General features: G+C 51.0%; 2 long non-coding RNA genes across 2 annotated transcripts; both read right to left on the reverse strand.

The window, feature by feature from the left end:
* Positions 1–9,291: 9,291 nt before the first annotated feature.
* On the reverse strand, positions 9,292–16,629 carry LOC117003635. The gene is made up of 2 exons (XR_004419523.2): positions 16,285–16,629; positions 9,292–9,708 (listed from the first exon to the last, which is right to left on the reverse strand). It is a non-coding gene; the product is annotated as an uncharacterized LOC117003635 (long non-coding RNA).
* Positions 12,795–15,668, reverse strand: LOC117003636. Its single transcript, XR_004419524.1, has 3 exons — positions 13,651–15,668; positions 13,251–13,429; positions 12,795–13,107 (listed from the first exon to the last, which is right to left on the reverse strand). It is a non-coding gene; the product is annotated as an uncharacterized LOC117003636 (long non-coding RNA).
* Positions 16,630–17,597: the final 968 nt, after the last annotated feature.

Raw genomic sequence — 17,597 nt, forward strand, 5'->3', positions numbered from 1 at the left:
CAGACAGTGCACAGCGCACACAGCACACAGACAGCGCACAGACAGTGCATAGTGCACAGACAGTGCATAGCGCACAGACAGTGCACAGCACACAGCAGTGCACACACAGCACACAGTGCACAGACAGCGCACAGCACACAGCGCACACACAGCACACAGTGCACAGCGCACACAGCGCACACAGCGCACACACAGCGCACACACAGCACACAGAGAGCACGTAGATAGTGCACAGACAGTGCACAGCGCAGAGCGCACAGTGCACAGACAGCGCACAGTGCACAGCGCACAGCACACAGACAGTGCACAGCACACAGTGCACAGCACACAGCGCACAGCGCACAGCGCACACACAGCGCACAAACAACACACAGCGCACAGCGCACAGCGCACACACAGCGCACACACAGCGCACAGCACACAGCGCACAGCACACAAACAACACACAGCACACAGCGCACACAGCACACACACAGCGCACAAACAACACACAGCACACAGCACACACACACAGCGCACACAGCGCACACACAGCGCACACACAGCGCACTCACAGCACACAGCACACAGCACACAGCGCACACACAGCGCACACACAGCGCACACACAGCGCACTCACAGCACACAGCACACAGCGCACACACAGCGCACACACAGCGCACACACAGCGCACAAACAACACACAGCACACAGCACACACAGTGCACAGCGCACACACAGCGCACAGTGCAGCATATGCCGCGGCTTTGGCAGTGCGTCTCGCCGGGCAGCGCTCAGCTGGGACCTGGCTCTGCTCGCCAGCACCATCTGCGCTTGGCAGGCCCGGGGACCCTTCCCCAGCAGTGCCAGCCCGGTGCCAGCACGGCCGCGGGGCCGCTGGGACAGCGAGAAGGGATGCTTTGCATCCTGGCCCCGTGAGAAGCGGTGCCTTTAGCAGCCCCCAGGTGCATCAAGGCAGCTCGGGCATCATCTCCTGTCCCCACAGGAGGGGACAAGTCCCTCCAGCATCAGGCGATGGGGAGGTGGCCCCTCCTTGGGGCTCTGCACATTGCAGCGGGGCAGCAGCCTCTGCTTCCAGCACCTGAACCTGCTCAGTGCGGGCAGGACAAGAGCCATAAATGGGAATTATTTACGGCAAAATGAGTCTTTCTGCCCGGTGGGTCTGAGCTGGAGAGCTGCCCTGTTCCTCCGACTGGCACAGCACACCTGGGATAGGTGGCTATGTGTGCAGTACCTCCCTAAGTACCAGCACTAAATCTCTGGGTGTCTGGAGAAAGGTCAAAGGGAATTAAAGAAAAACCAAACCCAAAACAGCAACAAAACACCTGAAGCCTGCCTGGCATTCTAACAAAGTCCAGTGAGGGCAGAGTCCACGGCTGCTACAAATCCGTGCAGGATATGTCCCACTCAAGAACTTTAGGATAAACCTGAGTCCATTTGGTTTGTTTTCCACGATGCTCACATTTTACCTTGATCACAGCCCCCTGAATCCCACCCTCCAGGAAAGCCCTGCTTCTGCCATCCCTCCCAAATCCCTTCCCACTGAGGACTGGCAGGAAAGGGGTGGCATGACCTCACATGTGCAGTGCCAAGCTCGGGGACCAGCTCTAGCCTGCAAATACCTGAGCTGTGGTGAGAGATGCTCCTGCTCTCACTGAGCTGTCCAGTGCTCAGCTCCCTGACAAGATGTGCTCACAACTTACAAACACATTTGCAGAGGAAAAGGGCACAGGAATGCTGCAGGGAGAAGTGCTTCCCTCCCTTCTGCATGCAGTGAGGGGCCATTCCTGCCTGACCGTCGTGGGGGGAAAATGCAGGAGACAAAACTTTCTGGAATAAGCTGTGCTTGCAAACATCCTGTCATCCCCTGGGAGAAAGGGGTTTTCCCCACCTCCTCAGCTGCAGCAGCAGCAGTTGTGAGTCAGCAGGGCAATGTGTATTTTGGCTCCCAGAGGGATTCTTTCCTACTTGCTCACCCTCGTGAATGGTCTCACTGCAGCCAAGCAGCCCCTGAGCTCGGGTGCTCCAGAGAGCAGGCAAAGGGTGCTGGCCACGAGGGCAATCCTCACCTACCTCTGTCCTACCTCTGCCCACTCAAAATTCTCATATCTTCCACCAGAAACCGGCACATCCCTAAAAGCAACTTGCACCTACAGAAAGTGGCGGTGTGACATCAGCACCTGCAAGTGACTTCTTTTGTGTGTGTTCACAGCCAGAGAACACAGCTAAGTGGCTTGGACCCCGGGACCCTGCAGTCCTGGGCAAAGCTGTGCATCATCTGTGCAACTGCACAGAAAATAAGCATGCAAAGTCACGGCTGCCGTGGAGCAGAGCATCTCACAGGGTCCATTTGCTGCTATTTGCCAGCAAATTCTGGTTGCACTGACACAAACCCACTGCAAGACAAGTGTCAGCAACGCTACACCAAACCTCACCAGTGCACCTGCCAGGACCCATCAATCCAAACCCAAAGCTGACCTCTCTTTCCCTTGCTCTTGAGAAGGAAATGGTCTGATTTCTTCCTTGCCAGATCCCCATCCCCAAATGCAAATAAAACTCAAATTTTGCCAGATCCTTGTGTGCCAAAAGCTGTGAACCCTAAACAGCAAGGCACTGCCTGTCCTGCAGACTACTTTGTGTAGCACAGATGTACCTACTATACCTAAATTATATATATATATGTATGTATGTATGTATGTATGTATGTATGTATGTATGTACCACACAACTGGTTATTTTCCATGTAGAACAGCTTAAAGAGAGGCTGACCCCAAAGTTACTTGAAGCCCTTTAGCTCCCAGGCCTCACTAACAGCATGGCCATCCCTCTGGGGTCTGTCTAGCCTGGGAGGATGCTGACAAAGGAGAAAGAAGAATGACAGATGCTCCCTGTGCACGGAGTAAATAGAGACAGGATGAGGGGAAAATGGGAGCCTAAAGGGAAAGAAAATGAGTGTGCATGCACACACACACACACATATGCACACAAAGACAGGCAAGACAAAGGCAAGGGGGACAAGCAAAAGGAGGGGAGCTGGAGGAACCACCCGATGTGCTTGGCAAGGGCTGCTTGCAGCAGCATCTCGTGCTGCTTCGTGAGATCCATCCAGGACATATCTGCATCGGTGAACCAGAATCCTGACACCAGTCCCTTTGATAAATATTTATCGTGCCTGGCTCTCTATCACTTCAGTTTCCACCAGATTAACCTTGATTCTTCCAACGAAAAATGCCCTGATGTTCTGCCTGACACACACACGCCACACTGACCTTCCTTCTCTGGATTCCCCAAGGCTCTCGCTCCCGTTCAGCTAAGGGAAAAATTTGCTCTCATCAATCAGGACCAGATTTCTCCCATGCCATGTAAATAATTTAGAGGCACAAGCATCCATGGCACTGCTTATGTGCAGCCCAAACCCAGTGCCAGGAATCTTGGGAAAAGGGCCCAATAATATTGTACCAGTCCAAAGTAATTAAAGTGCATCATTACATATAAATTTGTAATTAAACACTTTAACGTAATCATCCCGCACAGCACGATTCCTGATGAATTAATTAAAAGAACTCCAGAAATTAATGTTTTACTTGTCACCATTGTTGTGCTAGCTGTAGCCGTCTCCCTGACTATTCCTGCAGCATGTTGTGAAGTAATTATATAATTACTGGGGAACGGGAAGGCCCAAAGTCCCAACAGAGGAGAAACCTGAAACAAAGTGGAAACAGCAACCACAAAAGGCAGAAGCAGTGCCAGTCTCCCCCATCCAGCCCCAGCAGAGGGGAGTTTGCAAGAGGAGGGGAATGATGAGGTTTCCATCAGCTCCGCATCACAGATGTGCTCTCCCAGGTGGGAACATCTTGCTCACACCCATGTGTGCATGGCTAGGGATGGCTCCTGCCCTCTCCTGCTGTCTCAGCCTGGATTCCTTTTCCTCATGCAAAAGTTCTAGTCAAGCAGGAGCAGGGTGGTCAACACTGCCCCTCTCACTATGTGTCCATCTAGTTCCCTGCCTCAGTTTCCCCCCCTTCCACACCCTCCTCCTTCAGCTCAGGGGTGGTGCCTGAAAGGGGGTGTTCTTCCAACCCCACTCTTCCAGCCCTCCTTCCACCCTAAAGACCTCCTAAAATCCTTCCTTTGTGCCTTACACTGGGCTTCAATTTCCTTTCTCCATGCCCTGCCTTGGACACAGCTGAACAACCTGGTCCCCCCAGAACCAGCCACATTCTTCCCATCTCAATGGCTCTAAGCACCACCAGGTGCATGTCCCCCACTCCTGACAGCAGGATTTGCTTCCTGCAGCAGTGAAGGGGTTAAGGCTGGGCTCAAATGGAACCGTGTGATGCAGTGGGTGTTTGTGCCAGGCCATCCCTCTGTGTGTGTGTGTGTGTGCATATATCTACACACAGCAGGAGCCCTGGGGATGCACATGGGGCATTCCTGCAGCACCAGAGCCTGGCTCTACCTGCTCAGCAAGGAGAGCACAGATGGGTGAAAGCAGGAGCCCAAAGGTGCCCTGCCCTGCGCTGGAGCTGGGTGCCAGCCAGGCTGTGTGTGAGGAGGGGCTGCCCAGCCATCTCACTGACCCTGCTGCAGCCCCAGCAGGAGCCAGCCGAGGGGACAGGTGGCACAGAGCCACGCTCAGTGTCCCTCAGCAGGGTGCCCTTGTTTGAACAGCATTTCCAGCACTGTGCACACACGTGGCTTCACATCCCTCTCTGCTGCTGGGGCTGCTGACAGCTCCAGCCACGGGGACCCCAAGATAAACCTCCCTCTTCTGCCACCCCAAAAGCTGGTGGGGAGCAGCAGGGGTGTCGTGGTGACCATGTGGGTGCTGGCCCATATGCTCCATAACAGCAGTAACTGTTAGTCCATAGCTGGAAGTCCCCAGCAGGGCAAAGGATCTCCTGTTGTGCATTCTCAATGAATAATATTCCCAGTACTGGTTCCTACTGCTCAGTGTGCCCCAGGAACATCCCTTATTATCCTGGGCACCGTCCCTGGTCTCACCTGCTTGCACCAGTGCTGCCACATGGTGAGAAGTCTTTGCTTCCAGCCTGTGCCTTGGCATCGTGGCAATCGGTGCCTTTGGGTTTTTGCTTTTTGTTATTTTCTGCAGAGCCAAAAACAATTAAATACAGCTTGGTTTTACAGCAGCAAAGCAAGGGGATCAGGCAGAGTGGGGAAGGCTTGGAAGAGATGCCAGTGCGTTCTGGATGAAGCACAGGACAAGGACCCAGCAACTCCCCATCCAGGCTAAGGCACTCATGCAGAGTGTGACTCTGTTTCCCCATCTAGAGATTATGCTTAACTGGGGCTATGTTAGTTAACATTTGTACAGCTCTTTGAAAAAGTAAAGTGTTTGAGGCTTTAAATCCTGCCAGTGGGAACAGATCAACAAGATTTCTAACCCTTCTGAAAAATTAAAGCTTTTGCCAATTAAGCTGGCAAATGCATGGATGTGAATCTAAAAACCTCTCAAGCTCAAGACCAAGACTGAAGCCTCCTGAGAACAGCCTCTCCTGCCTGCTCCTCACTCTCCTCCTGCTCACCCGTATCACAAATACACCAAGTAACCAAGCTCTAAGCCCTTTCAGCAGACACATACTTGAAACATAACCAGGCTACAGGAACAACTGTGGTGGGGCCAGAACTCTGGACATTTAAAATAGACAGCATGGATGTACAGAGAACATATTCTCCTACACTGCCTGATCTGACATTACAAAAATGTCATAGTAAAGAATAATTGACTTTAATTTTGCAATTAGCCCTGTAATTTGAGTTGCTGCTTTGATGCCACGAGCTATGGATGATCTCCAAGCACACACCTGTACCAGCATTCCTGTGTCTGGGGGATGTTCTGGGGGTTAAGTCACTGCTGGAAGGTTACATCCCTCTGGATGACTCTGAGATTTAAGTACTATATTTTATGTCACATAAAGCAATTTTGCACCCACTGTCTGTACATCCTTTTCAGGGCAGATTTGCACCTTTGCAGCTAGAGCTGATGAGAGCAGCACCAAGACAAACACCTGGGGAAAACCCTAGCTTGTCAAAGGGAAGGGCACTGCCCATCATCACCTAGGGAAATCCTAGCTTGTCAAAGGGAAGGGCACTGCCCATCATCACACACACACCTGGAGAGGGACGTGGACTTACCTGGAGTCATGCAGGCCAAAGGAAAACCACACAGGACAGTGGCAACACCACAAGAGTGATGGTGAAGCAAAACACTCAAAAACTGAATGTCCCATTCCCTCCAGGCTAACTTCCAACGTGGCATGGCCCCACCAACATTGGTTCAGCTTGTGGTAGCTCACCAGCCAAAAGCAAACCCCTGCACTTGCTGCAGCTGCCTGGAGTGTCCATGAGGATGGATGAATAAAACAGGCACCTCTGCCCAAGCAAGGACACCTGAAGCAAAACCAAGGGACACTTGGGCAGCAGTTTTTGGTGAAGCCGTTTATCCTGCAGGCTCAGACCCCAGAGCCCATCCAGCACTGTGCTGTGGAAAAATGCCTGGCAGAGCCCAGGGGAGGGTGGCTCTGGGTCCAAAGGAGCTTGGAGACGCCAGCTCAAACTTCTGCTCTCTGACCAGTGAAATAAGTCACTCAGTGTCCCTGTGGGGGTGGGAATAGCCCTGACATTGCACCCTCTGAGCCAGAGCTGGGGTGCAGCCTGGGGGAGTGCCCTGTCCTCCTCACCATGCTAACCACAGCAAAGGTCCAGCTCACAGAGCCAGAGGCTCCTTCTTCACCCTTCCCCAGTCCCCAGTGGAACAATTTACCTTTCGGAGCAAGTCCAAGATATTAATTAAGATAAATCTACCTCAATTTTGAGATTCTCTTATCATGTAATTTATCAAAATTATGTTAATTATTTCTGTAGGGCAGCAAAATTATTACCTCTTCCGTGTCTGATTTGTATTAATATTCATAATTTAATAATTCAGCATCCAAGCCATCTGGTTTGGGGAGCCACGCTCCTTCCCCTCCCTCTGCCAGAGCCAAAATGCTCCCCCCTCCCCACTCCAGCACCCATCCAGGCAGCCCGGCTAAAACTGTGCCACCGGCTGCTGTCGGCATCGTGCTGGTGTCCCCTGGTGTCACCCGGCTGCCGTGGCAGGATCTGATCCCCGGGGAGGGGGAGCAGCCCTTCCCCTGTGCCAGGCTGAGCCTCTGTCACCGGCGCTGTCTCAGCCCGGCAGGTGAGCGCAGCTGAATTGACATTTTCCACACTTTGTGATTTTTACACTGTAATTTGACATAATTAATGCCTACATTACTGCTGATAATTTAGCTAGTTAATTAAACTCGGAGGAGATAATTAAGGAGAGGCTACTGCTTGGACTGCTAATTGTTTTTGTCATTATTTTAGGGGCCCGACAGCTGCCGGCTGAGTCATCCTCCCCATCAGCTGATGGCCACATGTGACGGCGGTGCCGTGGGCTCCGGTGCCCGGTGGAGCGGCTGGGGCAGCTCGGCTCTCCCGGGCTGGCCCGGGGCCAGCGGCCAGCGCAGGTGGCGAGCGGGGTCCGCGAACGCGGCCCCGGCCGGGCTGGGGCTGGGAGAGACGTGGAGGGATGCAAAGAGGGTTTTACAGAGGAAGAGTTGAGTGGTGGGCAGGAAAGCAGCGTGCCGGGGAGGGCAGGGAGGGAGGATGCTCAGGGCATGGTCCATGGAATGCGCCTGGTGTTGTCAGCTCCTGCAGCACAGGGATCGCTGTGGGGCTCACAAACAGGCAGGGAGGATGCTCAGGGCATGGTCCATGGAATGTCCTCGGTGTTGTCAGCCCATGCATCACAGGGGATCGCTGTGGGGCTAACAAACAGGGAGGGAGGATGCCCAGGGAATGGTCCATGGAATGCGCCTGGTGTTGTCAGCTCCTGCAACACAGGGATCGCTGTGGGGCTCACAAAACTCACAAACAGGCAGGGAGGATGCTCAGGGCATGGTCAATGGAAGGTCCCCGGTGTTGTCAGGTCCTGCAGCACAGGGATCGCTGTGGGGCTCACAAACAGGCAGAGCCTGCCCACCCAGCCAGCTGGAGAGGAGAGCGAGAGCTGCAATTCCCTGTGCAGCAGTGCCAAGGCTCGCCCTGGCACTGGGGACAGCCCATCTGCCTGCAGCCCCCGGAGCAGGAGGGGAAGGAGGGCACAGGAGGGTCCCTCGTGCCCCTGTGGGGTTTTCCCCTTCACCCACCCCACTGCCCTGGGCTGTGCTGCTGCAGCATGTGCCTTCTCCTTCTCAGGTGCTTCGGCTTCATCTTTAACTGCCAGCATAACCAAACGCTGAACAGAAAAGCAGGTGGGAAAAAAAACCAGCTGGTCCCTGAAGAGAAAAGCGCATCCCCGAGCCAAAGCCCCTGCTTCCCACTGTGTTTCTCATCTCCTGGAGCCCTCTGCCAGCCTCATCCCACACCACCCACCTTGCACCATTCCCTGAAAGATTCCACCCAAAGCCCCAGTCCCCATAGCACCCGACACAGGCACTGAGTTCAAAATGACTTGGTCAGTGCCTGTGTCTCTTCCACACCAGGCCACTTGTTCCTCCATCCTAAACGGACATGGGAGCAGAGAATCCCTCATCCTGTGGCCAGCTGGGAGGTGCAGGAGCTCTGCACATCCCAACCATTCCCCCTTTTCCCTGCAGCCTGGTGGGACAAAGGCAGCATGAGGCACAGCCATCACCTTGCTCCTGTTCCATGGCAGCCAGAGAAGCTTTGTCCAGCCCTCCTGACATGCAAAGCCCCCCGGCCTCCCCCAGCCCACAGGGCAGCACTGGCCCATGGCCCCTGATGGCCACTTTCCCTCCCCACCACGGGCAGCCCTGCCAGGCTGTTTGCTGACTGAGATTTCTTTCCACCCTCTGCCTCCTGGCGAGCTCAGTGCTCCGAGCTGGAGGCCAGCTTGACATCTCAATCCAGAGATTAGGACAGAGACTGGTCACTGCCCAGTTCTGGCGAACACCCTTCAAATAATTTGATTAATCATCTTAGCTTCACTTGGTGCAGTTGGCATCCTCCAGAATCAAAGCCTCTCCTGAAATGCTGTGCATAAAAAGCATAAAGCTGCTGTAAAGGTTCAACCAAGCATAGACCAAAGCAGAAGCTGGGACTCCAGAGGCTGTGCACTGGGTTGGCTAAATATTCCCTCTAAATATCTCTACAGCTAGCAGTCAGAGACATATGAGATGTGTAACAAATTGCACAGGGGCTGCTTTTCCTTCTCTCACTTTTAGAAGGAGGTTTTTTTTTCCCCCTCCTGCATTTCTATTTATCACAACGCAAAACAGAAACATGCCAAAATGATTTTATATTTTCACTTGGAACAACAATATTTGGACAGCCCCAAGGATAGCAATTGCAGCAATCATGAAAAAGTAATACTTTGCACTTCTGTGGTCTCTTTCATCCAAGCATCTCGCAGCACTTCACAAATGTTGGCGGTGATCCCACGGAGGCCCATGCACATGGATCATCCAATATAGGAATTCATTCCACTGGGTTCAGCAAATCAGGGCTCTGGGGCTCTGTGGGGCTCTGGAGCTGCTCACCTCCACGCTCGCCGAGTCAGCTGCTCCATCAGCACTTGCACCGCATCCTGAGTTATTTGTTGATATTTAAGTCTGAGCTCCTGGAGTCAGGGGATTGTGTTTCCATTTTGAAAACTCTCTAGTTTGTCATCTTGGTGCAATCCCTGCAACAGGAATCCTAAAATCCCAGAAAGCAAAAGAAAAATAAGACAAACCAAACATACTCCCTTTCCAGCGCGGTGATTTTTTTGCAGGCTCATCTCTCTTTGGAGTCGTGCTTCGGGATTTTTGTATTTATTTTCACCAGAAGACAGCAATTCCTGCACTCCAATACTCATAAAATAATAAACCCAGCTGATCTCAAACTGCTCAGGAAAAACTATGGCAGGGAGAACGATTTGCCAAAATCTGCAGCAGTGAAAAGAATAAACCTCAAACGTCCTTGTTCCCAGTGCCTCCCCTGCCATACAGACAAGCACAGTCCAAACGCTTGAGGGTTTGGTTGGAATTTCTACTGTCATCGTTTTCTTGCATAATATCAAAAAAGTTTTCTTTCTTGCTATATCCAGTGCCCCACCAGGGATGGGAGGCCAAAAGCTCCCACTGACAACATCCCTCCTTCTCCCACTCATGTTCCAGTGCTAAAGAGTGGCCAACGTTCAAGACAAAGCTCAAACCACAGCCCTCTTTCAGGGTCATCCTCCCTCAAATGAAGACCTTGCATGTCACCCTTTAGGCTTTGGGTTGACACCTCCATGAAGGCCATGCTAATTGTCATTGCTAATGAGCCCCTCTGCCACAGTGAAGCAGTGGGAGATAATCAGCCATTGCTGAGAGTGGTGTCCTTTAGGCATGAATTGCACCCCAATCCTGGCCTTATCAGGTCACCAGATTGCTCATAAGTGTAAAGATGTTTTTGCCAAGACCCCTGGAGAAGCCACTACCACTGCATCACTGGGACAGCTCAGCTGAGCGGGAAGCATTGTCCCACAGATGTGCCAGGACATCACCCAGTGCCTCACTGGGCAACTTGAAGGTGATTGTGGCTACCCTGGGAAGCGTGGCCCAAGGTGACCAGCTACCAACCAGAGCTGATGGCCCTTCAGGGCTGTTTTCTGCTCCTCAAGGCACTTCCAGCAAACCACCCAGCCCCTCTGTGTCCCAGCTCCTTCCCCTGTGAGGAAGGACACGTTTGCTGCACTCAGAGAAGTGCAGCTGTGCAGTGCTGCAGCCTGCGGCTCAAACCCAGCAGAACTTCAAACCTCCTTTCCACCCCTCTCACCTCTGTGCTATCTCCCAGTGAAATGAATCTCTGCCATCTGCCCAGTGCCACATCTCCATCCCAGCAGAGACAACCCCAGCCTTGCCTCCCCTGACCCCCTTTCCCCCCGACACGCTCGTGCAGACATGTGTGTGCAGAACAGCGCCCTTGGCACCGGAGGGGAGCGAGATGCAAAGGGAGAGCATTAGGTGGAATGAGAGATAGCAAAAGCACAGCCATATCAGACGTCTCCAGGCAAGATAACACGATAAATAATCAATCAATCCCCACAAAATCCTTAAGTGCTTGATGTATCCTCCTGCAAATTGAATCACTTCTTCTACCAGGAAGTTCTCTCTTGTAAATAAATGAGAGCAGAAATGGCCCATATTGAAAAATAATGTTGTTAAAACCACTGATTAAGTTTTACACAAGCATATGAGAGCAAACTAAAAGGTTTTAGTTTTTTAATTTAAGAAATGAGGAATATGATATAATTTCAATTTGTGATGAGATAAGATGTTCTCGATATTGTGGCTTCAATTGGATTATATCCTAATGTACTTTTATAAAGTGTCAGGCTAGCTGCAGATTAAGGTATGTGTGTAATATTCTTTATTAACAATTTAATGGACTTGCTTTCACTCTATCCATCTTAATCAGTGTTTCCAGTCCACCTGGGAGATCTAGTTAGTGCAGAACCTGAAACTCCAACCTGATGAAAGAGGGAACTCAGTGATCTGTCAGTGTCAAAAAACAAGAGGGAAGTACTGATAAAAGACTGTTGAGGATCATCTTTAACCTCCTGTCATCAGCACCACTCCAAAAGCTCTCGACAACCGCTCTTGGAGTCACTCACCAAGACATATGCCCTTCCTCAGATCTGCATCCTTCCCCTGCCAGAATAATAAAGGGGCTTTTGGCAACAGGCAGAACTTCCCAGATCACAAAATGTAGTTGCCTGATCTCAAGGGACCTGCTCCTATAATCCTATTTTACAGTCAAACACCAGTGCAAGAGCAGCCTGGTCATGTGGAGTCTCCAGTGCTCGTCCATAGTCTCTGCTCTGGTGCTCAGACACTTCCATCTCATTTCCCTATGAAATTTATTCATGACTAGTTTGTATCTGCATGTTCTGGTATCAACATTGGCCTTTAGCTTAACTAGCTCCTCTCCCTTTCTTGTGTTTATCTGCCTGTGCAATCACATCCCTCAGCCTTCCTTTCATTAGGCCAAATAAGCTGTGCTCCTTTAGTCGAGTCTCATAAAGGGGTTTCCCAACACTTTTCCCACTCTGGTGACCTGGCTCTGCACCTCTTCCAGTTTTCCAGACTGCACATAAATGCAAATGCTTCCCCTTCCCTTGGAAATGCCTTCTCTCCAGACAGCTCCAAGAACCAAGGTGCTACCCCAGCCAGCTCCTGCTCTCCAAGCACCCACCTCTCCCACCCCCAGGCACTCCAGGCAGGTTCAATCCTCCACCCCAATTGACAGCTTTCATAGAGCAGCTGTTTGGTGAGGAATTGCTATTTCACACACACAGGGTGACCGGGATGGCTCGTGATGAGCTGCACAAGGTCTCACCACTGGCTGGTTCCCCACCTCCCCCTCCCCACCACTTAGACTGCCGTGTGCATGCACAAACAGGGACTTGATGCACAGAACCAGGAGCAGCAGTCTTGTAAATAATGGCCAATCAGGGGAGAAAAAAAAATAAAAAGTTTATACATCTCATCTCCTTTAATTCCCTTGCAATGCGATGATTCTGCAAGGGTGGGTCGGTCGTAGCTGCAGGTGCTCCCGGACGGGGGAGGAGCACAAAAATGAAGTTGTTTGCGGCTTTTGATTCCATCCCTGGAATTATTTACAGCTGCAGGCAATATTAAACTATGTAGAGCAAGTGTCCTCATTTACATGCTAATTCATTTATACCCTCTGGATTGATTTCTCCAATTCATTTTCAGCCCACTAACTCTTCTGATATGAATTATATTATCACCTCCAGAACAGCAGCAGGGAAATGTGACGAAGCCACCCCAGCTCTTGTGATCTCTAATTGCCCTCGCTGTTCGGAGCCGGCATGGCCAGCTGCAGCTTTGCCTCCTGGCTACCAGCACCCAGCTTCCTTCCACCTCCTGGAGTAAAACCAGTGGTGTGGCTCGGAGAGGGAATCATCCCACTGCCATTGCTCGTCTTGTTCTGGGGAAGACCCAAGCAAGAGGAATTTGGGCTTGCTTTGGAAATCATTGCCTCCCTCTGCTCAGGAGGAGGAGTCGCCTCATTTCAGAGTCCATCTGTGTTCTGCAGAGGGAAGTCCTGGCGTAGTAAAGAAATTGAATTAATCCTCAATTTCCCAAGGGACTTTCTGAGGCTTCTCAGCTTCTCACAGCAGCCTCACACTGCACTGGACAGACAAGACACATTCCCAGTTTTCCCTGCTTTGGGAATGAGATACTCACCAGTGGGAAGGACACAGTGCCCAGAGAATGGAGAAGGGCAGGGAAGTCTGCTCACAGGTAGAAGTAGCTGGAAGCAGTAGGGCTTTACTCCCATCACTGTCACTGACAAAGTTTAGACATCCTTTTCCAGAAGGCACATCCAAATGTGCAGATGCCTCTCTGCAATCCCTGGTTGAGGTCTGCCAAAGTAACAGCAGAGGAAAGACCCATCTCCTGCAGTACACCTAACCAAAAGGGTGAGGCTCCAGGACACCAGATGGGCTGGAGGAAGGGGAGAGAAACCCCCAGCAAATGAAGGAGGGCACATGCAGTGATGCAGATGCAGGGCTGCCCACACTCCATCTCCCTCAAAATAGCTGTGAAGTGCAGATTAACCCAGGTGTAAACCCAAGTGCAGTACCTGTGTGAGGCAGAGCTGAGGAACCCATCACCAGGAGGATGCTCAGCAGGACAAAGCACCTGAATCTGGACACTGGGGTTCATCCTGGCCAGACACTTCCCTCTCTCTTTGTCCCAAAGAGTCACTGAGCTCAGGAACACAACTCGTGAGATAGACACCAACACTGGTACATATAGACACATCCAAATTGGATAGACAGAGATGGCATTCAGAATTTCAAAGACTTTCAGATGCCTTTCAACAGCCTGACTCATTCCTCATATCCAGCATCTTGTTTGAACAGCATGGCCTGTCAGAGGGACTGGGTGGAAGGACTGATCAGGACTGATGGAACTTAAATGGGACCACTTACCATCCAAAAATCTGAGCAAAATGAAAGCTATAGAGAAATAAAGATATTTTATAGTTGGGTTTTTGGTGGTTTTTTGATTGATTGTTTTTTGTTTTTTTTTTTTTTAGGATGGCAGGGAAAGGGCAGCTCTTTGTTCCCAATTTACATCATCTGAAACAATTAATTTGTGAAATCCACAGTACTATTCCCCTTGACATCCAGTGTTTATTATGCTTCACACTATTTCAAATGAGCACTTGAAAAGGAGAGAGGGCCCCTCTGCCTCCTGATCATTGGAGGGAAGGAGAAAGTTGCCCCTAAACAGAACAATAGACTGTCCCTTCTTAATGGCACTTCAAAGCTCCTCGGACAGGAAAATTGATAATTGTGTCAAGTACAGTTTTTCTAAACTTCATCATTTAGCACTGAAAACTGGGCTATTGAATTCATACAGTTCTTTGATCAAGACCAGTTAATTAAGTTATTCCCTTGATATGACTCTTATCACTTTAGTGCCAGACCTACATCACACTTACACAATTTACATCCTGGCTTTGATATGCATCGTTTAAGCTCCCCAGACCAAAATCACTGGGTTTCTGCAGATTCCCTGCTACCTTGCCAGCTTCACCATCAGGATGGGCTTCAGGTCAGTTATTGGAGAGACTGTGCACACCACAAGGCTCCTGGGTTTCTCTGCTTTTTGTGACTCCTGCCCTTCCTGTTCCTTCCCACCTGGTATCTCCTGACCCTTCATCTTCACAGCCATCCTCCATTCACCCTCTGTTTCTGACCAACCATCCAGGGGCTCTTTCAGCAAATCCTCCTCCTCCTCCACACTTCTGCTTTCCATGGGAGAGTGACAAGCTCCAATTTAGGTCTCCACAGTTTTTCTTGGGCTTATCCCCTTAAACCGGATTAGCTAACGTCTTAATGCCAGTGACACCAGTCACAGCTCACCATCTGATCCTGCCTTTCAGGATTTGCTGCATCTATGCACTTTCCATTGCTAAACCAGATCCTCTGATCTTTCCTTCCAAGCCCCCCAACTCCCTGTCACCATCACCCTGCCACCATGGCCTGCTCATTTTACTCCTCATGTCTAAGAGATGCCCAGACCTGCTCCCTTCTTCACCCAGCACCTCCAGGGTCTGAACTCTTCCAACTCACTGACAGCCTTTGCACTTACCCTGTTTTCATAACTTCAACTGTTTCTTCCAGACTGTTTCCTTCACTTTGAGACAGCCTTCCTGGAAAACTTTCACCCCTTCCTTGTGGGCCACCCTTTTCTTCTGTATCAGATAAGATCTCGAGGCTTTCTTCCCCATCACCATTTGCACACAAACCAGCCCATATGGTGATTCCCCTTGTTCTTTTAAACCTCCTTTACAGACCCACATCCTTTCCAAGCATTCCTTCATCCTCCACCCATCTTCACTGCAAGGTGGAGATGCTGCTGCTGTAGCTCTCTCCATGCAGCTGTGCTGAGCATTTGCATCAGGAAGTCCTTTTCACCTCCACCCCTTTGTCCTAGATCAGCTCATAAACATCTTAGGGTCAAAACAAGTAATTCATCAAGCTGTCTGTCCTGATCATCTCTGTGTTCCTGAATTTTAGCTACTCCCCTGCTCTCTGGTGGAGGTGAGGGACTTTTTTGGGTCAGTAAAATGATTATTACAGGGCAAGGACCAACCTGCATCTCCTAAAGAGGTTCTGCAGCTAGCACCCACTTGTGACCAAGAGAGGAGATGGTGTGATCTGCAGCTTTCCATCATGGGTCTTCCTTTCTGGGACATTAGAGGAACCACTGAGAGAAGTGTGAAGGAAACACTTGAGCCCTGGTGCTTGGCCTGCTCAGTCCCAGCACGTCTCTGGGTGCTCCCCAGCATCCACACCACGGCTCATTCTGGTTCCCAGCTCACAGCATGATGTAAAAAGCAGTCACGTTCTCTGTATTGATCAGCCTGTCCCTCCACACACATGTTCCCTTTGTCCCCCCTAAAATAAAACCCCAACTGAGAGGAGTCACCAGCTGGAGTTTAATTTCAGACTCCAAGGCATATCTGGAGCCAATTTGCAATGCGCTTACTCCGAAAATCGCCCTCCCCTGTGACGCTTGACAGCTCCAGACCACAGTCCTGCTCTCAGCTCCGAAGGAAAAATGTTTTAATTTGTCACAAACCAATTATAGCGTCTCATCTATCCCTGAATTACTCATCTTGGCTACAGTCTAGGACAAAGGGCCCCTCTGAGAGGAGATTAGACATGGATATTAACAAGAGAAAAAGTGTCCACTGTCTCACCTTGCTGGGGACGCGGCTTCCAACGAGACAGGAAAAGGAAACCCCTCCTGACTGACAGCCAGAGGGAGGGCTCCCATCCCACAGCAAATCCCTCGTTTCACGCGGAAGAATAGTCACGACAAACTCCGTATTCAAATAATATTCATGCATGGCAGATAACAGAGTCACGGCTGGCAGAGCTGCAACATGAATATAAATAATCTTCGCTCCCTCGGCTGCTGCTGCAGATGCTTTTCCACCGTGCTGGAGCAGGGGTGAAGGGGCTGTCAGAGCAGGGCAGGGTAGGGATGCTCCAAGGGAGGCAATGCCTCCTGAGCTCCACGTGCCACCCCTCTAATGAGGCCCCTTTCCCTTGAGCCCTGCCCTGGGCTGGAATGTTCTCTCATGGACTCCCAAGCTAAGCAGTCCTCTCCAGCCACCTCCTCCTGCCCCAGCTGCCAGTTGTATTGTGGCTCTCACAGGGCACGCCAGCATCCCTGTGAGTTCTTGCTTTGGGCCAGATCTAGTTTCCTGGGTTCCAAGTTCTTCTGTGCCAGTGCTCCTTCTTTCCCTTCCCAACCCTGCACTCTCTCCGTACCAGTGCTCCTTCTTTGCCCCATGAAACCAACGCTGGTCTCAGGTATTACCCTTCAACCCAACAGCCACGACCAAGGTGTACCTTCCAAGCTGAGACACAGCCTTTAGGATGCTTTTGGACTGTCCCATCTCCTAAGCAGCTCATGTTCTGATTCACCCAACTGGAAACAAGAGGGGAACACTCAAAGGCAGCACCCAAAGCTCTCATGGGCAAGAAGGACTTTGCATGTACAGCTGCAATGGTGACACGCTCCAGCCACCTTGCTCAGCAGTGGGGACAAAAAGCTGTGGGCAGAATTGGCCTCAGTCAGCTGGAAAAGCTGGATGTGTTGCTGTTCTGTCTCAAATAGACTCAAAGCATCAGAGGGCAGCCACAACACTCTCTTCTTCCCCGTGATCACTGCAGATCAGCTTCTTACTTGGATGAAGAGGGAGACGATGAAAGTCGATTTCCCTTTGTGCTCATGGCAAATAATTTGGAGAATTCCCCTTGTTTACTCAGAACTGTTAATGATGCGTCAGAAATTACCTCGGAGATTGTAATTAAAGAAAACAGCAGAAGAGAGAGACATACACACACACACACACACACACACACACACACACACAGAGCCTAATCACAGCTTCATCTGCAAGTCTGGAAGTGACAGAGCCAACAGCAGCTTCCCCATCACCCCAAATCTGCAGAAGGATCCCCAAGAGTTTCCTAAATGGCAGAGGCTCAGGGGTGCAGCCCC

This window comes from Catharus ustulatus, chromosome 16, assembly GCF_009819885.2.
Source record: "Catharus ustulatus isolate bCatUst1 chromosome 16, bCatUst1.pri.v2, whole genome shotgun sequence".
In the NCBI taxonomy this organism is placed as follows: domain Eukaryota; kingdom Metazoa; phylum Chordata; class Aves; order Passeriformes; family Turdidae; genus Catharus; species Catharus ustulatus.